General features: G+C 43.7%; 1 protein-coding gene across 3 annotated transcripts in view; it reads left to right on the top strand.

The window, feature by feature from the left end:
- Positions 1 to 733: 733 nt before the first annotated feature.
- DAB2 (Dab, mitogen-responsive phosphoprotein, homolog 2 (Drosophila)) overlaps positions 734 to 7,749 on the top strand; it is a 48,343-nt gene continuing 41,327 nt past the window's right edge. For 2 of the 3 annotated variants that reach the window (XR_001145206.1, XM_004678106.2), the window contains exon 1: positions 734 to 878. The gene's annotated coding sequence lies outside the window, so the exon portion shown is untranslated. The remainder of the gene's footprint in view (positions 879 to 7,749) is intronic. The other variant, XM_004678107.2, reaches the window with a different exon arrangement.

Raw genomic sequence — 7,749 nt, 5'->3', positions numbered from 1 at the left:
GGGAAGCCAGCCTCTAGTCTTGTTTACAGTAGATCTATATAGCTCACTTTGAAAGATTCTAAGGACATGAGCAATTCTGTGACAATTTCATAGAGTACAGTTGTTGTATTTGCATATACAGGATTATATTTTCTATGTAAGTACCGTTTTACACACACGCACAGATTTTCCAACAATCTAAGGGCACCCAATCTGCAGGGAGAGACACCAATTCCTTTAAAAGGGGGGCAGTCCCACCGTCCCACTGCAGAGAGAGCAGATCTGAGCAGGAGTGGGGCCTCTTGCAGGAAGGTCAGGAGTAAAGGCGTCCTTTGTTTCAAGAGCCCACGGGCTAGGACGGCCTGCGGCCGCATCGCTGGAAGTGGCAATCTCCAGAAGGAATCTGTGAAATGAAGACAGGGTGGATCCCACCCCTTTCCTGCTGAGTTTCCCTTTCCTGTCCTTATTTGCTCCCTCCCCTGTGTCCCTTTCCCAGCCCTGCGAGTACGGTGCTTCAGAGGCACGCTCACTCCTTTTCTCCTCTCCCCGGCTGGGGTTCCCTGCGATCGCCCCCAGCTGGCGGGGCTCACCGAGCCGCGGGGAGCCCAGTCCTCCGCGTGGCGGCTGCTCGAGTTAATAAACAGTTAAGTTTGGAAGACTCAGCAGACACGTTGAGGGGGAGTTACCAAGCCCAGGCAGCAAAAACATCCCGGCGCATTCCAGGGGAGTCCTCAGCCGCCAGCATCTGATTAGAACCATATCTCGCCGGGAGTGGCCGCGCAGCTCCGAGGCTCCCGGGCCCGCGGCTATTTAAGCGCGGCCGGTGGTGGAAGCTGCGCTGCAGCCGGGAGGCGCGGGGACTGGAAGTCATGCTCGCTCCGCAGAGCCAGCGCTAGCCTGTGAGTACTGTGAGGCGCTTTCAGAGCTGCTCCCCTTTGGTTCCTTTTTTTTTTTCTCCTTTTTTGGCGACCTCCTCTCTTTTGCTTTTCTCCCTCTCTGGGTGCAGTCCTGGGACTGTTCTTGGGGGAACAAGTGGTTTTGTGGCCTGACATCCGAGGAATGCTCCCGTGGAGTGCGTTTACCTTTGGGGCACGACTCCAGATGTCCAGTTAGTGACATTTAACAAGCGCCCCCCTTGTGTGTGTGTGTCTGCGCTTGTGTGAAGGCTCTGTGGGCAGCCGGGTAGGACGCTGGTGGGGTTGCTGACCGCCTAGTTAACTCCTCCCAGGGCGTTTTATGTTTGGCCCGGGACCTGGATTGTGCTGTTCAGAAGCCTTTTTCTCTCAGAGGACTGACAAGGTAGTATGGCTTTAAAACGTGAACTTTTTCTTACACCCCACGTTCTAAGACAGCATCTGCCAAGAGACTGAAGAAAAACTTGTTTTAAATCCCCAAGCAGGGAGCATTTAAATGGCTTCGCCTGCTTGAGTTAAGTGGGCCCGGGAAGACTAAGTAAAATTCTAGAAAAGAGGGGGAAGATGAATGGGTTAAAACCATGAAGTCCTAGTCAACATAGTGGTTTTCATTGCATAGAGCTGACTCTGTTATTTGTTTCTGCCGTCCTTTCCTCTTAATTCTTAGCCTGGAATTCAGGTCCGCAGTCCATTTCAGCAGGGAGCTGTCGGAGTCCAAAGGGAAATTTATCTGGATTAAAAACACTTAAAAGATCTGGATGTTATCTCCACCCTCCCACCCCCTACCTTTTCCTCTTTTTAGTTTGTGTATGGAAGGAAGAGGGGCACTCTGTAAAATGAGAAGAGAAGAAATAAGCTTCCAGACACATGGAAAGACTTAAAATTATGGAGAGGCGACTTCATGAATAGTAAATGTTGTTATTGCACTATAAAGTGACTTAATGAAAAAATTTCTGGCCCTAATCAGGCACACCAGGGGAGTGGGGGAGCAGGAGGTAAGACAGAACAGAAATCATGGCAAAGGAAAGAAGGTAGCCATGATTTCAAGATACCTGATAGGGCTCTTGGAATAGGTTTGATGGATCTGTACTTGGCCTTCCTTACAGGCTTGAGGTTGGTTCCCCATGTTTGCATCAGCTGGCTGTGTGGGGGACACGGGGGGTGGGGTGGAGAACTACCTAGAAATGGGATGCATGACAGCTTGGCTCCACCATTCAGACATCTCCATGTTTCATACACCTTAAACCAGCAACCAGACCTGCATTGGGGGTGCTCTTCTGGGTCCCATCCCCCAGGTTCTGTCCCCTCATTTTGATAACATCAGAAAGTTTCTTCCCCCTGACAATTCAGGAGTATGTAAGGATTAAGCTCTCCTTAATCTTTTGGGAAAGACCTTGACGTCATGGATGGAGCTCCGCCCTACTTAGTCAACACAGAGAGCGCCATGTGGATGGGGTACCTCCCAGATGATGCACATAGCCAGGAGCCTGTATTTCTGGGCCAGACCTCTAAATTCCTAATCCATTTTCTCCTAAGCAGACTGGATTCTTTTTCATTGTTTTGAAGAATAACTTAACTTCCTTTTTCCCTTTCCATCCCTAATTATGTCCCTTTGTATCCAAAATAACTGGCCCAGAGACCAGTTCTCTTATATTTCATGTATGACCAGAACACTTAGAGGGTAGGGTCTATGTCTTCCAACTTTGACTATGACATATATGTCATCCCTTGGGTGGTCTTGGAATAACTGACCTTGAGGATGTAAAAGTGAGACTTTCACAGCACCTGTGAAAATCTGCCTGATTTTTTCAGGATAAAATCCAGAACCTTCATGTATACCTAAGATATAGTCTCAGATTCTATTAAATGTCTTAATTCCTATATATTCAGCTGACTTGTTTCTTGCTCAAAATTGGTGAATGGATTTCAGTCACCCGATTCAGGTTGAAGGGAATGGCTTGGAGGATAGTTGTTGGTATGAAGGCAGGGCAGAGACCTCTAGAAACTTCAGACTAGTGGGTAGGAGATGATATTTTATTGGGGCTACTCAGTCTGGTCTCAATGACCTGAAGAGAAGGAGTGTAGTAAGACAGATACCTGGCTGATGGGCACTGGCAGGAAGGAGGCTTTGTGCATTCCTGGCCTTCTGGTAGACCCCTGAGTTTTGCAGCTTCCTTTTTAATCCTGTGCATATGTTCAGAAGCTTAAATTCGCATGCACTGACACTTTTTATGTGTATAATTTCAAACACTAGAGGTGATTTTCTTCTTCCATCTCTTCTAACCTGAGGGTTTAATGAACACTCTTCGTAAAGACAGACCTAAGATGCTGAAATGCTTGAGAAGGCTGTTGAAGACAGATTTTCCAGGGTTTTAAGATGACCGAAAGGCCTTCAGAACAGGCCTCCCCGGGTGGAAACCTCACGGTTGGGGGCCATTTTGGTGACTGACCAAACAGCTCTGATTCTCTATCCTTAACAGCGAAGCAGTGTCCAACTCAGACTGGCAGTATGAAACACCTGAGTAACCTGATGTGTAATTCCAAAGTTGGAGTTTGCCTCTGATTTGTTCAGAGATTGGCCAAAATCACTTGTAGGTAAAACGGCTTTAATAGCAGGTGTGTGTGTTTAAGGAAGCCTGATCAGGGGAATGAATCCTAACTAACTGCATCATTCCTGTGAATCTGAAGGAAAGCTGGCCAATGCTTCTCCTACTTTACAAAAAAATCACACTACGATCTGATGAGGAGAACAAAGTTTGTCAAGTGTGTACAGGAAGGGCCAACATTCCTGTCAGACCCTAGCTCACATCCAGCACAGCTGAGTAGCTTGAGAGAACTAAATCCCATTGATTTAGTTTGAATCCTAATTAACACCTTGGCTGCTTATGTGACCTTGGACAAATTGCATAACCTCTCTGCTCTTATGCTGTCTAATCTGGAGAGAATGATTGTATCTACCCCATGCTTGTTGGGAAGACTGTTGGTCTAATAAACTTAGAAGTTTTTATTCTGTTTGACATAGAAATTTATGGTCAGTCTTGTTTTTTCCCTACCCCTTATCCTGGTCCAAGCAACTGAATTATGTATTTGTGAAGGCGGAATGAAGAATTTCTTTGTCAAACCTAGACGGTCCTCATTTACCTGAAAAATGCTGATCATGTAAGCACTTAATTTGTAAACAAAGTCCATGTATTCGCAGTGCTCTGCTGAAACAGGCAGAGAGAGTCATCCTCGGTCCTTTGACCTGTTGCCTGCAGTTTGGTTTGGTCAAGCTGACCTTGAAGCTCACTGAAGTCTTTCCACCCTCTTCTTAGACCCCTGCAGGGAGGGAGCCGTCCTTCCCCTGAAGTCAGCATTGGGGCAGAAGGAAGTGGGAAGGGAGAGACCACCCATGCTAAGCCAAGTGACTAGGCAAGAATTACTATCCTCTAAGTGCTTGCGACCCCATACTACCCTCGCCTACAGAGCTGGGCATGTTGCCATGGTTACTCCCCTTCCCTCATCCTTCTCTTACCCTTGATGGAAGCCTGCCACTCTAGGGTAAGCAAAATCTGAACAAATTGCTTCCTGGTCTAAAAATGGAAGTTATTTTTTTTATTATTAAATGAACTACAACTTTCTACCTACCTTATCCTTTTCCTGCTTCTCCTATATTTATTTTAACCCTAATACTTAATTGTCTAATGTTTCTAATTCTTCCATCATCAGATAGCAAAACATTAGGCTTAGAAAATATCACACACACAAAAGCTGTTGCTCCAGTAGAGAAGCAGCCTGGCACTATTTTTTTCTGTTGCCACAACATACACAAGCTAGCTGGAGGCAAGTGACCTCTCACTGCCTTCAGCTGGTAAAATTGCAAGTGCCTAGAGCAGCCTGAGTATTCAGTTGTCTAGAAGTTTCCAAAGGGCTAAATGCATGAGGACTGCTCCTTGCATTTTCAGGTAACTATAGATTAGAGAAGCCAATAGAATAGAAAGTCATCCCCTTGGAAAAGCCAGTTTCAAATGTTGTCCTGTCTGGAAGAAATTTGGGTGAGGGGTATGTAAATAAACATTTTCTCTGGGTAAAAAGCTACTGTTTCTCCCTCACTATTTTATGCAAAGTGTTACTCTGAAGTAGATGAAGATCTTTACGTGACAAATGGCAGATGGGTTGCTGTCAATTCTCAGTGAACGATCAAATTAATTCAGTCTTTCCAATGTGAACACTCAGCTTAGTATGTATTTCTTAGTGAGATCTCATCTAAAGGTGACAGTGTTTCTAGGAGTATGGCTCCCAGACCAGCACTTCAGTACCACCTGGGAACTTACTAGAAATTCAGATTCTCAGTCCCCATCTCAGACATCACACTGTAGCTGGCTGGTTAATCCAACTGTATACCAGCAAGTCCTCCGGGTGATCTCAGAGTCACTTTCATATCTCAGCTGTTTCATAGTTCAGTTGTTTAGTGAGAACATAACCAAGTACTTGAATTCCTGCAGTCACAGAAAATACAAAGGTAAGACATGGAAACCCAGTCAATTTGACTGAATGTTTTCTGCAGAAAGATGAAAAAGCATAGTGCTTGGACATTATTTTGGCTACTGTCTAAACTATTGCTTCTTTTACCCTAAGAAAATCAATATATTTAGTTTATTATTATCCCCTCACTTCAAGTCCTTTCTCTCCTTTTGGGTTTATGAAAAACATAATTAATCTCTATTTATCAGGAGTTACTTATTTTTAAATAGATTGCAGTGAACTAAATCATTCACTCTTGAAACCAGGTGAATTTTCTTGTAGTAAATCAGAGTTTTTATTTTTGTATTGGGTTTCTTACACCATGCCCAAAAGTGCTGATAAAGTCCTCTCCACTATGGAAAGTAAATTCAATGTATTCATTTTTTTTTTAAAGATTTATTTATTTGTGCATACAGAACTGGGGTACAGGCCAGAGGCTCAGGGGCGGCGAAAGGCTTCACCAGAGACAGAGTGGGGAACAGAACAGGCAGATGGACGAAGTACACTGTCGAAGGGAGCAGCGGGTGGGTCAGGAGAGGTCTGCCATGCCATGTGGTCACCTCCAAGGCAGGTGGGAATCGAACTCATGCGGAAGCGGCTTTAGATTCTCAGTGCTGTGCTTTCACCCGCTGCGCCACCAGGGAGGGCCCTCAATGTATTCATTTTTATTGAGCTTTCTGGCCTATGGAGTTAGATGAGATCTAACTGTGAAGTACAATAGTATTTCATTCTCCACTTGATATTCACTTTAAATGAGTTGCAGTAGAAAAAAAAATCTCTATTCCTTTGCTCTAGTATGATCACAAGATACCAGTTTTCCCAATGTCATATCATTAAGTGGAGGATCCAGGATTCAAGCGAGAATCTTAGGATTTGTAACCTGGTATTTGAGTATTTACAAAGCACTGTTATGTGAATCATATTGTTAGGCAGGCAATGGAAATATTCCCAGTGAGTAGAGATCTAGAAGAAAACGCACATAACATGAAACAAAGAGCAGAGACCTGCTTTGGAATGGCAGCTCCTCTGTGCTACCAAGGTCTCTGGCCCTTAGTGTCTTTGCATAATGATTCCAAGCTTGTCTGATGTTAATAAGAGACTGGTGTTAAGCAGATATCACACCCTAGACTGAAAATAAATGGATGTAACAGAGAAGTAGCAAATTGGAACTCTGGTTTTGAGGAGGAAAATAGATCAGGGGTAGGGCCCTGTGGTAGCCACTACGCAGCTTTGCCATTTAAGCCAAGAGATACAACATCCAAGCTGAATTTTCGCCATCAGTAAAATTAAAGTAAATGAAAGAAGTCTTCTTAAAAAGTTTCCTTAGAGCTGTTCCTTCAGAAATGTTCCTATTTTGGAACTACGTGTCTCAGTGTAATAACTAAGCTGATATTTGGAAATGATCTTCTTCTCCAGCTTATGAACTTCAGGCAAGCTGAAATCTAGGGATGAACACAGGCTAAAAATCAGAAGACAGTCTCCCCACATACCTTGAAACTACACATTGCAAGAGTCAAGCAGGGCAGGAGAAAATGGCAATTTGTCATCAACCAGCACAGGCCCACAAATGTTAACTCTTAAGGTACCACTTAAATCGCATCTGGATGGGATGGTTCAGTGCTCCTCTACCCAAACAACTTGAAAGCAAATAATAACTTCACTAAGTGTGTCCATATTGGACTCTTCAGCCCTGCTTATCCACAACATTTCACCCCAATAACCTCACTTATGTTTCGTATTTTAAGTGTCCTATGAGGGAACCAAAGCTTGTTCCAATCTTCTATAATATGTAATACAGATGCGAAAGTGTCTTTTATTAGCATTTTGCGCATCAAAAGTTAATCAAATGTGTTGGAATATGTGTTAGAGGGCTGGCATAGTCATATGAAGAATGTTGAAACAATTTGATTTTAGGGCACAATATTAATCCATCAGGGAGACCTGTAATTGACCTTAAATAAGAGGATCAGAAATTGGAATGGTTATGCACAGTAGGTCTTCAGAAATCTGGGCTTTGAAGGAAAGTGTCAGGTCTGCTTTAACTGCATCACTATCCTATGGTGGCAGTATTATTTTTTTGTTTCAGGTTCTTTTTAACATTTGCCTTCAAATTAAACATCCCATTTAGCATAGTAAATTCAATCTCATTTTTGAAAGAGAAGGCAAATGTGTAATGAAGTACAGGTTCTCCCCTCTGTAATTAGCTCATTATAAGGGGAATTCACATTGCTATCTGCCTGGACTGGCATTCAACAAACTACAGCCTGAGTTCTAAAAAGTGCATCCTTGAATGGAAAAATAAGCTTTATTTCATGTTCAAGCTGCCTCTGAAGGTTATTTTGATATTTATATG

Source organism: Condylura cristata, unplaced genomic scaffold, assembly GCF_000260355.1.
Source record: "Condylura cristata isolate star-nosed mole 26May11 unplaced genomic scaffold, ConCri1.0 scaffold00007, whole genome shotgun sequence".
Lineage (NCBI taxonomy): Eukaryota > Metazoa > Chordata > Mammalia > Eulipotyphla > Talpidae > Condylura > Condylura cristata.
This window is presented reverse-complemented; position numbering and strand designations above follow the sequence as displayed.